Here is a 13,298-nt window from a genome sequence, read left to right as displayed (position 1 = left end):
CTTTTCAGAATGGCAGGCAGTGACTAGTGGGGTACCGCAAGGCTCAGTGCTGGGACCCCAGTTGTTTACAATATATATTAATGACTTCGACGAAGGAATTAAATGCAGCATCTCCAAGTTTGCGGATGACACGAAGCTGGGCAGCAGTGTTAGCTGTGAGGAGGATGCTAAGAGGATGCAGGGTGACTTGGATAGGTTGGGTGAGTGGGAAAATTCATGGCAGATGCAATTTAATGTGGATAAATGTGAGGTTATCCACTTTGGTGGCAAAAATAGGAAAACAGATTATTATCTGAATGGTGGCCGATTAGGAAAAGGGGAGGTGCAACGAGACCTGGGTGTCATTATACACCAGTCATTGAAAGTGGGTATGCAGGTACAGCAGGCGGTGAAAAGGGTGAATGGTATGCTGACATTCATAGCAAGAGGATTCGAGTACAGGAGCAGGAAGGTACTGCTGCGGTTGTTCAAGGCCTTGGTGAGACCACACTTGGAGTATTGTGTGCAGTCTTGGTCCCCTAATCTGAGGAAAAACATTCTTGCCATAAAGGGAATACAAAGCAGGATCACCAGATTGATTCCTGGGATGGCAGGACTTTCAAGTGTAAGGGGGTTTCGATTTTTATGTTACTGCGAAGGCTAATTAAAATGGCGTTTTTGTTATGTTAATCTGGGGAATGCGGCTTTGTTGTGCTTTAACGCTGAGAATGTTTGCGCTAGCAGTTTATTGCGGTTTAGAGGGTGATAAGAGGGTGCTATTAACCAATTGGGATAGTTGTTATGGTTTTGGTGTATTTGAAGATACTGTTTGCGAGGGGTTTTGGGGCAGAAGGCGGGAGAGCGAGACAGAGGATGGACCAGGTGCTGTGAGTCCGCTAACGGGGTCGGACCCCGAGCGGGACGTTCGGCGAGGAGACGGAGACGGAGACGGACTCGTATGGAGCGTCTGGTTGACCACCGTTGTTGGTCCCAGGCGGCCGGTCGAGGTGGTCCGAGGGGGTCGCAGGGTGAAGAAGAAGGTCCTTGAGCTCCAACGGTTTTTGTGCACGAAGAGATTGAACTTTGATAAGTGTGGCGCCTTTTATTTTCCTTTTATATTTTATTCTCTTTTAATTATATAGTTCCAGTAATATCTATAAACTGTAAATCATTTAATTGCATCTGGTGTAGTGTCTGTTATTTGGGTGGGGTGGGGTACATCACACAGCATCCACACAAACGAATTACCCAGTTTGGCGGGGCCGAGGCTGTTTCCCTAGATGACAGCGAGCCGAGCGACCCTGAGGGTGGCCAGGGGGGCTACACATGTCATGAAAGACTGGATCGACTAGGCTTGTACTCTCTGGAATTTAGAAGATTGAGGGGGGATCTCATTGAAACGTATAGAATTCTAAAGGGATTGGACAGGCTAGATGCAGGAAGATTGTTTCCGAATTTGGGGTAGTCCAGAATGAGGGGTCACAGTTTGAGAATAAAGGGGAAGCCTTTTAGGACCGAGATGAGGAAAAACTTCTTCACACAGAGAGTGGTGAATCTGTAGAATTCTCTGCCACAGAAAACAGTTGAGGCCAGTTCATTGGCTATATTTAAGAGGGAATTAGATACGGTCCTTGTGGCTAAAGGGTTCGGGGGTATGGAGAGAAGGTAGGTGCAGGGTTCTGAGTTGGATGATCAGCCATGATCGTACTGAATGGCGGTGCAGGCTCGAAGGGCCAAATGGCCTACTCCTGCACCTATTTTCTATGTTTCTATGTTTCTACTCCCTGCATCAGACACAACATGAAGGTCCCTCGACGCAGTCCCATCAGACACTCCTCGTTTCAGAGTCAGACTGAAGCTCCATCGCATCGTCCTATCACAAATTTCCAGGATTAGACATACAGCTTCCCTCCCATGTTCACCACATTCCACAGAGGATGTATCGAGATCACCCTGAGCAGCTGCATCACTGATTGGTTCGGGAATTGTACCGTCTCGGATCGCAAGACCCTGCAGGCGATAGTGAGGTCAGCTGAGAATATCATCGGGGTATCTCTTCCTGCTATTACAGATATTTACACCACACGCTGTACCCGCAGAGCTAACAGTATTGTGAAGGACCCCACGTAGCCCTCATACAAAGTCTTCTCCCTCCTGCCATCCGGCAAAAGGTACTGAAGCATTCGGGCTCTCACAACCAGAATGTGCAACAGTTACTTCCCCCAAGCCATCAGACTCCTCAATACTCAGAGTCCAGACTGACATTCGAAGTTAAATACAAATAATAAGCAGGGCCTCTCACAAGCACAAAATCAAATGTAACATTTCAGCTGAATGCTCAGCTTGAGAAACCCCCACTCACCTGGACGTTTTAAGCATTAAAATCACAAGTGCTCTAGGTGAGGCTGGAACTCACTGCCTCGGCATTTCTCCGCCGTGTACTGCCATTTTAGTACCGCGCGCTAACCGATTGCGCCACTAGAGCCCAGCGCTGCAAACACGTGGTTTTTCATATTGGAAAGAAAAAAATGGAAGAAATGTAAAGATATCATAGAGCATAAAGTTATACAGCACGAGAAAAGGCCGTTCGGCCCACAATGTTTTGCCATTTCAGCTAAAAAGCAAATGAAAGACACTCAAACACTAATCCCTCCGTCCTACCATGTCCATATCACTCGATCATCCCTAGATCCACGTGCACATCGAGTCATCAACTGTGCGCATCAAATACCACCCATAAATTTGCTGATGATGCAAACATCGTTGGTCTAATCTCAGATGGATACGAGAGGGCTTACAGGGGCGAGATATGCCAACTAGTTGAGTGGTGTCACAGCAACAACCCTGCACTGAACGTCGGTAAGACGAAAGAGCTTATTGTGGACTTCAGGAAGGAGAGAGATACCAATCCTCATAGAGGGATCAGAAGTGGAGAGAGGAAGCAGTTTCAAGTTCCTGGGTGTCAAGATCTCAGAGGACTTGACATCGTCCCAACATATCGAAGCAGTTAAAAAGAAGGCGAGACAGCGGCTATACTTCATTGCCGGGGGCGGGGGGGGGGGGGTGTTAGTTGTGTTACGTACCCCGTAACGGATTTAAAGAACCAGCAGAAATGGAGCACACCTCGAGTCAGGTATTGCTGTTAAAAACACTATTTTATTAGTATGTACTTTTACTATAGTAACTTAAGCAAGATAAACTAAAGTTAACAGTGTTATGTGTATGTATATATGTGTGTGTGAGTGTGTGTGTGTGTGTGTGTGTGTGTGTGTGTGTGTGTGTGTGTGTGTCTGTGTGTGTCTGTGTGTGCCTGCGTGTGTCTGTGTGTGTCTGTGTGTGTGTAGTATATAACTCCCAAACTATTGAGCTTGGGGGAAACAAGGCTTAGAGTCTTGAGATGATAAAGTACGAAAGTTCATTTCATCCACGGAATAGGTGATGAGACAGAGATGTTTGTAATCCAAAAGGCGAATGTTATGAGAAGACAATTACGTCGATATTCCACAGATTCCACGACAGCAATACAGATAACAATAGTAGTAGGTTTTATATCTGACGTTGTTCCACTCCGCACAGGAAGTACCACCGACAGTGATCTCAACAAATATCATTTCAACAAAAGTGGTACCACACCCGAATTCAGCTACGGGACATCTCAAAGTGGTGGCCACAGGACACTCTAACAGAATCAACGTATGGATTATCACCAGTAGTAGTTTATCACTAAGGGGACCCTCTTCAAGGGAACCAACCCCAAACACACAACGTGATAGCCACTCATCCATTTCCACTTCATACAAATAACTCCGACACTGATTGGCCACAGGGGTGCCTTTCTTCAGTGAACTACCACACACAAACAAGGGTAACACACAAGTGGTATTCACAAGGGTACTCCCCTCACCAGAGAACCCACTCTTGTGGATTAACTAAGTCATAACCACACCTTCGCATTCGAATGGAACTCAAACTCACCCTTACGGGCTACTTAGAGAGAGAGTCCAAACAGTGACCTCTTTGTCACTAGGTTTCTTCTGTTTCAAACCTTCCACTCCCCGCTTCTCTTCCTTTAAAGTCACCGAATGTGACCACAAAAAAAGAGACCGTCTTCTGTGCTAAAGCTATCAACCCAGGCAAGAGTTGTCACACTGATAACTTCCCACCGGTCACTCCTTTTCCACACTGAGAGAGCTGCTGATCGATCCTCCAAAACCCACCCTTCTGTGGGCACACAAGCTCACCCAGTGTCCAAAACCATGTGTGTTTGGCTAACAACCAGCGAACTTATCCAAACATTCTGAACACCAGCCGTCCATCAAACAATGCCGCCCTCGGTCACCATGACAACTCACCAGCTGCTCGTTGCTCTCGCTCTCTCTATAGGAGCTCACAAGCAGGCAGCGTCCTTGTATAAGCCTAAACACGCTTTAGGGTTCGTATAAACACCACAACATCGATTGTCCATCCAATACCTCCACCCCCTCTCTCTCTTTCTCTCCCTCTCCCTTTCCCTCTCTCTCCCTCCCTCCCTCTCTCTCTCTCTCTCTCTCCTCTCTCTCTCTCTCTCTCTGGAGCAGCTCGCTGTCCAGAAGTTAGATTATGAAGACAGGCAGTCCTCTTTTATTGTCATTTAGTAGTGCATGCATTAAGAAATGATACCATATTTCCTCCGGTGTGATATCACAAAACACAGGACAGACCAAGACTGAAAAATCTAACAAAACCACATAAATATAACATATAGTTACAAAAGTGCAACAATACCATAACTTGATGAAGAAGTCCATGAGCACAGTAAAAAGTTCAAAGTCTTTCAAATGTCCCACATCTCACGCAGACGGCAGAGGGAAGAAAAACTCTCCCTGCTGTGCCCGACCACAGTCCGACTCTGAGTCATCCGAAAACTTCAAGCCTCCGATCAGCTCTCCGACACCGAGTACTGAGCGTCATCTCTATCCGAACGATTCGACCTCAATCTCGGTCGCCAACAGTAGGCAATGCCGGGGATTTGATGCCTTCCCTCCGGAAAATTCCCTATCGCGCAGAAACAACAGCAGAGAACTGGCGTTGCAGAAATTTCTCCAGATGTTCCTATGTATTTTCACGTCTGTCTCCATCAAATCAGAATTGTCACGGCCCCTATTTAACGGATACAATATCATTTTTCACTGGAGGGCTGCGCACGCGCGGCGCGCTGCGCTAGCTCCTCATTACTCATTACTTATTACTCATTACTCATTACTCATTACTCCCGACGTTTTAAAGTGAGAGCCCACAGAAAATGTGCACCCTAGGGGTACATAATAGTTGCTACTGTACCGGATGTGGGGATGGAAAGATGGGGAGATATGGGAATGAGGAGCCTTATGATGATGCGAATGTGAGCACAGAGCTATGGATGTTGGAGAAAAAGTCAGCACTGAGTAGTGAGTAGGCGAACTTTAAGTACAGACTTTCCATGAATGAAGGTGGTAGGCAACAATTGGAGTCTGAATCTTAAAGGAACAGCGGCATCTAGCCATTCTCCGGCGAAATATAGTGCCGAGACTTCGATAGCAGCCTTTGTTATGTTGGGAAGATGACGCTGGAGCTCTTCCTTTGTTGGGAACTGCAAGGTATTTGATGTTAATCTTCATCCTCTCTTGCATCTTTCTTTGTACGTTGTTACTTGCATGTCCAGACGCCACATTCGGGCAAAGAGCTCTTCATTTTCTCAGCCAGATCATTTGAACCTTCACCTAGCTTTTGCACTCTAGGTCCGTCCAATAATACAGCATCAATGCCCTTAAATCTGGGCCACCGAGCGAGAGATTGCTAGCTACCGACCCGCTGGCTAATGGATCATGACATTCAGCGTGCCTTTGTACATCGGTCCAGTAAGACTGACAAAATAATCATTTCCCAAATTCCACAAGTGCTTCTCATTGATAATCTCCATGAGAATTCCGCTCGATCAAATTCGCAATATCTGACACAGCAGCAGATGAACGACATATAGTTAGAGGGACAAACAGACAAAAACATACAGCAGCGGACAGGCAGCCAGACAGATGAATAGATAGATAGATACAGTAGCATGCAGAAGTTTGGACACCCCTGGTCAAGATTACTGTTACTGTGAATATTTAAATGAGTAGAAGATGAACTGATCTCCAAAAGTCATAAAGTACAGATGAAACTTTCTGTTCAACATTTTAAGCAAGATTAGTGTATTTTTGTTTTGTACAATTTTAGAGTGAAAGAAGGGAGGTGCACCATGTAAAATTTTCAGCAGTTCAAGAGATTTGAGCTGTCAGATAACTTTTACCAAGGTCTGAGACCTTAATTAGCTTGTCAGGGCTAGGACTTATTCACAGTCCTCGTTAGAAAAAGCCCATGTGACGCAAATTTCAAAGCTTTATAAATACCCTGACTCCGCAAACCTTGTCCCAACAATCAGCAGCAATGAGCTCCTCTAAGCAGCTGCCTATCACTCTGAAAATTAAAATAAATGATGCCCCCAAAGCAAGAGAACGCTGTAAGAGGATAGCAAAGCATATTCAGGTAGCCGTTTCCTCAGTTCGTAAAGTAATTAAGAAATGTCAGTTAACAGGAACGGTGGAAGTCATGTTGAAGTCTGGAAGACCAAGAAAAATTTCCGAGAGAACTGCTAGAAAGGCAAACCAAAACCCCCGTTTGACTGCAAAAGACCTTCAGGAAGATTTAGGAGACTCTGGAGTAGTGGTGCACTGTTCTGCTATGCAGCGACACCTGCTCAAATATGTCCGTCATGAAAGAGTCATCACAAAAAAACACCTTTCCTGCGTCCTCACCACAAAATTCAATGTCAGCAGTTTCCAAAGGAACATCTAAACAAGCCTGATGCATTTTGGAAACAAGTCCTGTGGACTGATGAATTTAAAATAGAACGTTTTGGCCATAATGAGGAACGGTATGTTTGGAGGGGGAGAAAAAGTGCAGAATTTCATGAAAAGAACACCTCTCCAACTGTTAAGCTCGAGGGTGGATCGATCATGCTTTGGGCTTGCGTTGCAGCCAGCAGCACGGAGAAGATTTCACTGGTAAAGGGAAGAATAAATTCAATTAAATAACAGCAAATTCTGGAAGCAAACATCACACCGTCTGTAAAAAAAAAAAAAAATAGCTGAAGATGGAAAGAGGATGGCTTCTACAACAGGATAATCATCCTAAACACACCTCAGAATCCACAAAGGACTACCTCAAGAGGAGCAAGCTGAAGGTTTTACCATGGCCATCACAGTCCCCTGACCGAAACATCATCGAAAATCTGTGGATAGACCTCGAAAGAGCAGTGTATGCAAGACGACCTAGGCATATCACAGAACTAGAAGCCTTTTGCAAGGAAGAATGGGCGAAAATCCCCCAAACAAGAATTGAAAGACTCTTAGCTGGCTGTAGAAAGCGTTTACAAGCTGTGATACTACCGAAGGGGGTGTTACTAGGTGCTGACCATGCAGGGTGCCAAACTTTTGTTTCGGGCAATTTTCCTTTTTTGTTACTTTGAAACTGTAAAAGATGAAATGAAAAAGTAATCTTGCTTGAAATATTAAAGAAATGTGTTATCTTTAACCCTTACATACTGTTCAGATTTTATTCCTTCCCAGTATGGTCAGGGTCAATTTTGACCCTGGCCCAAGAATCCCCCTATAACAAGTGTCTATACTAAATTTTGAGCCATCGATCCATTTACAATGTCAAAATAGCCTATCTGACATGAATAAAAGTGTGATTAAACCTTAATTAATGTATCAGAGATGAGGGACATTGTATTTTTTGTAGTTTTTACAGCAATTGTCGTTGGATAAAAAACATACACTATCACACAATATAATGTTCTATTTTACAACGGACATGAAAGCATATCAGCCATAAGGAACTAAATATATTTTTATTGAAACTGAAAATGGCATGGACATCCTGGAATTGTGGGGTTTATTATATAACCTTAATTATTTTACCGTTTGTAACCATTACAACCAGCAAGCATTGTGTTCACTGCCATATCATAAAAAGGTCCTACAAACTACTATTTAATTGTAACTATTAACTATTAATTCAACATTAAATAACATTTAACCAACAAACTAAACAACAATGTAGTTGCTATTTGCAAACTAGTCTTTGCATTGAAAGCAGTAGTGGGAAACCTTGCGCGTGTGGCCCTTGCATATGAGTCTACCACATTTGCTGCAAGTAGTTGATGTTTTGAAGTCCTTTTTTTTTGCAGGGCAGAAGTTGAAACTCCTTCTCTTTTGTCCCTCTTTTTCTTGGCCTCTTGTAGGCCTTGTTGAGCAGGGCCAAGTTCAGGTTGCTGCACTGTCCTTACCACTTCTGCTGAGAATGCTGTGCGGGTAGGTGTACTCGCCTTTGCATAGAAGGAGTCACAAGGGCCTTTCCAAGCTCCTCCAAAAAGAACCTCCTCCAGTTCCTCTTGCTTGCCCTCCAGGTAGGGCTCAGGTCACTCCAGATGACAAAAGCATTGTATGTGGAAATATCAATGATGTTATGAAATATCGCGAGAAGCCAGCAGGCTGTTCTCCTCCTGCAGCTGTATGTGTTTGTGACTTTGTCAAGGTTATCAACCCCGCCTTTGTTGGCATTGTAGTCCAGGATGATGGCTGGTTTTCTCTCCCCCTGATCGCTTCCCTCTGCAGCCTTATGTAAAGTGCTCATGAGGATCACATTCTTGTTCTTCATTGCCATTTCCGACACAACTGTGGTGTCATGGGTGGACGCAAACTTAGAAGACAAGACGTCTCTCCCCCTAATTTCAGTCAGAGCAGGTGGTAGCTGCGGCTTGTTCCCCCTCACAGTACCCACCATTGTGATTTTCTTCTTCAGGAGCACCTGACCAAGCTCATGAGACTTGAGGAAGTTGTCGCAGGTCACGTTGTGTCCTTCCAGCCCTTCTGTCATGTTCAACACGGCGTGCTTGCCTTGCTTTCTCTCCGGGCCTCCCACAGCTGGCTTCCCAGGAGAGCAGGAAAGTAGATTAAATGTCAAATGCATGTGCTGCAGCCAGCCTTGTGGGTCCTGGAGTCATTTGGATGACAGTTTCCACTGCCATCCTGGCTGCAGCCTCATATGGAAGTGAGGACCAACAGATCTTGTTGTCCTTGGACATAAATGACTCCCTTGCTTCCTCCTCCTCTCTCTCGGAGTCATCTTCGTCTGAGGGGCTGCAATCAGAGTCTTCCTCCGGGTAGTCCTCCTGCCCTGAAACTTCTCTGTCTGAGTGTTCATCTTTGAACAGCTGATCAATTACCTCCTGAACACAAAGTCCACGTCTTGCTTCCATATCTGCCGTCACTAATATGGATGCTCAGCTCACCACGTGCGTGCAGATGCAGATCTCGCGGCAGGGTCAAGGCACCTGTGACCTTTTCAGGGGTTCCGCGTAATATTAGACCACCAATAGCCATTGCATTGGGCACGGGTAAAATGTGACCCGGAACAGCTTCAGTGTTGCAAAAATTGTAGCACCTGTACAAAAGTTTATTTTTTTTTTAATCTTTTCATTTTTGCGCATTTTGGGTCACTTTAGGAAAAGTCATAACATTTCGGCTGGAAAAAAAACGGCGTTTAGGGAGTTTTCACCGCGGTCAAAGGTCACAAAAAGTCAAAGTTGACGCGAATAGTATGTAAGGTTTAATATCCGTGTCCATTTTAGCCACTCACCAACAGTATCTTGCTATTTCTAACCACAACTGGGGAGGTGTTTGCAGATCACTGAATACACATATACGGTATTGGACAGATCGCGCGGCAGGTGGTGAGACTGCCCAATAATATGCAGTCCTCCTGTAACCTCAGTTCATATTGTTGATGTGTGAATGATGTAAATTCGGGGGACAGACCTGTAAATAGCAAACATGGAGGGCGCTCTTTTTCTGCGACAGGTGAGGATACCGGGTGGTCCACTGCCTAATGAGGCGATTTTAGATGTGCGATATCTCTAGCCGTTGTAACACGTGGACAACTTCAAATTCTGATGTGACAGATGCGGTGTCTTCCGCTACCAATAATCTGCTCAAGGTTTCTGCCACCACGTTTTATATTCTGAGGTAAACCATGGTGTCAGAATAGGCGGGTAAAGTCAATCCGATCATTGTATTCGAGGTGATGACATCAATTGCGAATCTTGTTTTTAACCCATTAATCCGAGGGAACAAACAACTTTGTTATCAAAGTACATGTATCATCATATACAATCCTTAGATACATTTTCTTGTGCGCATGCTGAAGAAACCATAATAGAATCATAACCGCAATAGAATCAATGAAAGACGGCACCAATCAGTGTGCAAAAAAAACTACAAACGGTGCATATACAAAAAATAATAACAATAATGAATAATCAATAAATTTAGAGCATATGAGTTGAAGAGTCCTTGAAAAAGAGTCCATAGTTTGTGGGAATATTTCAAAGAAAAGGCAAGCAAAGATGAGTGAAGTTATCTCCGTTGGTTCAAGATCCTGATCGCTGATGAGTAATTGCTGTTCCTGAACCTGTGCTGTGCATCGTAAGGCTGCTGTACCTTCTTCCTGAGGGCAGCAGCGAGAGGAGATCATGACCTGAGAAGGGGGAGGTCCCAGATGATATGCTGCTTTCCTGTGACAACGCTACGTGTAGATGTCCTCAGTGTTGTGGAAGACTTTACACGTGATGGTTTGGGCCTTACTTATGTTACAACAATCACCCCTTAAAAGTACTGATCATTGAGGCACAGAGGATCTGTAGTTACCGGCAAGTAACTTTTATTGTTTCTACTAAAAGCTCGTAGGTTCACAAATGTCTCTGTTTGCACCATACTAGAATTCCCTGACACTCCATGAACAGTCAATGAAGAGAAAAGGTATTACCCAGGAAAGGAGTCTACGCTGGCCGGGCGTTCCTCGTATCCCGATCTCCACGTGTCAGTGGGGTCCTCCTTATCAGCCATGCTTTGCCTCTGGCTGCTGGAGAGTTATCGCCCCTGTCTATTTGGAGCTCCTGAGTCTTATACTGCAGGGGTCTCCAACCTTTTTCGCACTGCGGACCGGTTTCATATTGACAATATTCTTGCGGACCGGCCGACCGTGGTGGTGGGGGGGGGGGTGCGACGCGGCGGGTAGGATTGCCAACGGACAGGAGTAGCAGGCAAATACCCGAGAAAGACTACAATGGCCATGAAGCCTTGCGCGGGCACCAGTGCGCATGTTTTTTTTCCTACAAATTGTTTTTGGCGATACTGTTCGGGGCGGGGTGCGTTAATCACGGGCGCAATATAGGCGATAAGTGGCTAATACACTCAATTTCCTTTCTAAAAGGGTTTATCTAACGAATTTAATATTAAACACACAGCGCATATTTTCCTCGCATGAATATAGCGATAAGTCAATTATCAGGGGAGCTTGAAGTAAGTGTTGAACGAATTTCCAGTAGAAGTGGTAGAACCAGGTTCGGTATTATCATTTAAAGAAAAATTGGATAGGTATATGGACAGGAAAGGAATGGAGGGTTATGGGCTGAGTGCAGGTCGGTGGGATTAGGTGAAAGTAGCGTTCGGCACGGACTAGCAGGGCAGAGGTCGCCTCTTTCCGTGCTGTAATTGTTATATGGTTATATAAGTCAACAGCATCATAACATTTTGAGTAACGTTTGGATATTAAACACACAGCACATATTTTCCCCGTATGAACAAATAAAATCATTGCAACACACCAATATCGCTGAATCAGTGGGAGCCCTGGGCTTGTTTTCCTGCAACAAGACGGTCCTATCGAGGGGTGACGGGAGACATCGATCCTCGAAGGAGGATCCTTATGTCCAGTCTATTCCGCAATTTAGTTTTCGTGCATTCATTGCAGAGATATGTTGGAAATGGAAGCAACGTTTTCAGTGCTTTCGTGGCTATCTCAGGATATTTAGCCTTGACTTTGATCCAGAATGCCGGCAGAGATGTTATGTCAAACATACTTTTCAGCCCTCCATCATTTGCAAGCTCGAGGAGTTGATCTCCTTCCCGCGCTGACATGGATGACGCGTGCATAATGACCTCGCATGCGTTCAAGTTCAACACTGGGCGTGACAGGGAATGAGGAAAGGTGCAGCTGACTGCTATCGCCAAACCATATCGATTCCTTGCGGCCTGGTAGCGCATGCTTTGCGGCCCGGTACCGGTCCGCGGCCCGGTGGTTGGGTCCGCTGTTATACTGTTCCTCATCAATTGAACCACTGGATCTCCATCCCATTGGCTCAAGGTCACCTGACCTACCTAGGTCATTGTAAAGGGCTACAGCCAATATTGTTTCATGGTTCTGCCCGCTCCAGCCTTGTGTATTTGTGTCTTTACCTTCTGACTGGTCCAAACCAGTTAAGTGAGGCAACCCAGACAGAGTCTAACGAGATTACCTATTGCAGGTTTGGCATTCTACAAAACAAGTAGCTACTCCTCAGAGAATGGCCTCAGATGTATTGCTCTGATTAGATTGTCCAAGGATCAGTTCCGAGTCCATTCCCTTTACATAACAAGTGGGTATTTGTTTGAGAATGGTCTCTGCTTTAGCAGATCATTACCTGGAGCCCCTGTATCCACATCCAGTTGCTCTGATTAGATTATCCAAGAGCAAGAAACTATTTAGAGTCCACAAAATGGGGGAAACAAAGTAACCTGTCTGCTTCTCCTGTCCTGGGTCAGACTACAGTTTCTTTTGGCCAACATCTCCCTCCTCTTGATGCAAAGATATTTATCTTAGGATCATTGTCCTCCTCTCATTGGAGGACTGCCATGGAACGCAGCAGGTGTGCAAAACTTATATTCTATAAAAATATTAACATTTACTAACTAAATTCACAATCGTCTCTGTTGTTTCATGAAAGCATTGTCCTCGACTTTTCCCATTAGTTCGGCCTTCCATCTTCTCAGTTGATATACATTGAGCAATGCAATTATCAGGGTACATAAAATTAGTATTACAGCAGCATTTGATACTACTTATTCTTACCCATGGATGTATTTGAATATTTGTCCCCCAATTTCAAAATTTACTCCAAAATCCTGGGTCACTCAGTAGTCCATTTGCCTTACTAGCGTGTGTTTTAAATAGTTTAGTGTGTTTAGTCCATTGATGGATTATCTCCCTTGCCTCCTCCACAACACGTGTCCAGTCTGCAGTCAAGTGTATAACTGGTGGCAATTCACTAAAAACACAGTCCCACAGATAGTTATCTGCATCAGTACGTTGGATGTTGAAGTATTCCTTCATTACTGTGTCTCAGCTGGCTGAGGCAAGGTTCGTCCTCCAATGGTCAGGTC

At 44.8% G+C, this 13,298-nt stretch overlaps 1 non-coding gene across 1 annotated transcript; it reads right to left on the bottom strand.

Annotated features, from left to right (window-relative positions):
* Window positions 1–2,370: 2,370 nt before the first annotated feature.
* On the bottom strand, window positions 2,371–2,464 carry trnaf-aaa (transfer RNA phenylalanine (anticodon AAA)). Its single transcript has 2 exons — window positions 2,427–2,464; window positions 2,371–2,406 (listed from the first exon to the last, which is right to left on the bottom strand). It is a non-coding gene; the product is annotated as a tRNA-Phe (tRNA).
* Window positions 2,465–13,298: the final 10,834 nt, after the last annotated feature.

The sequence above is a fragment of the Mobula birostris genome, chromosome 13, assembly GCF_030028105.1.
Source record: "Mobula birostris isolate sMobBir1 chromosome 13, sMobBir1.hap1, whole genome shotgun sequence".
Lineage (NCBI taxonomy): Eukaryota > Metazoa > Chordata > Chondrichthyes > Myliobatiformes > Myliobatidae > Mobula > Mobula birostris.
This window is presented reverse-complemented; position numbering and strand designations above follow the sequence as displayed.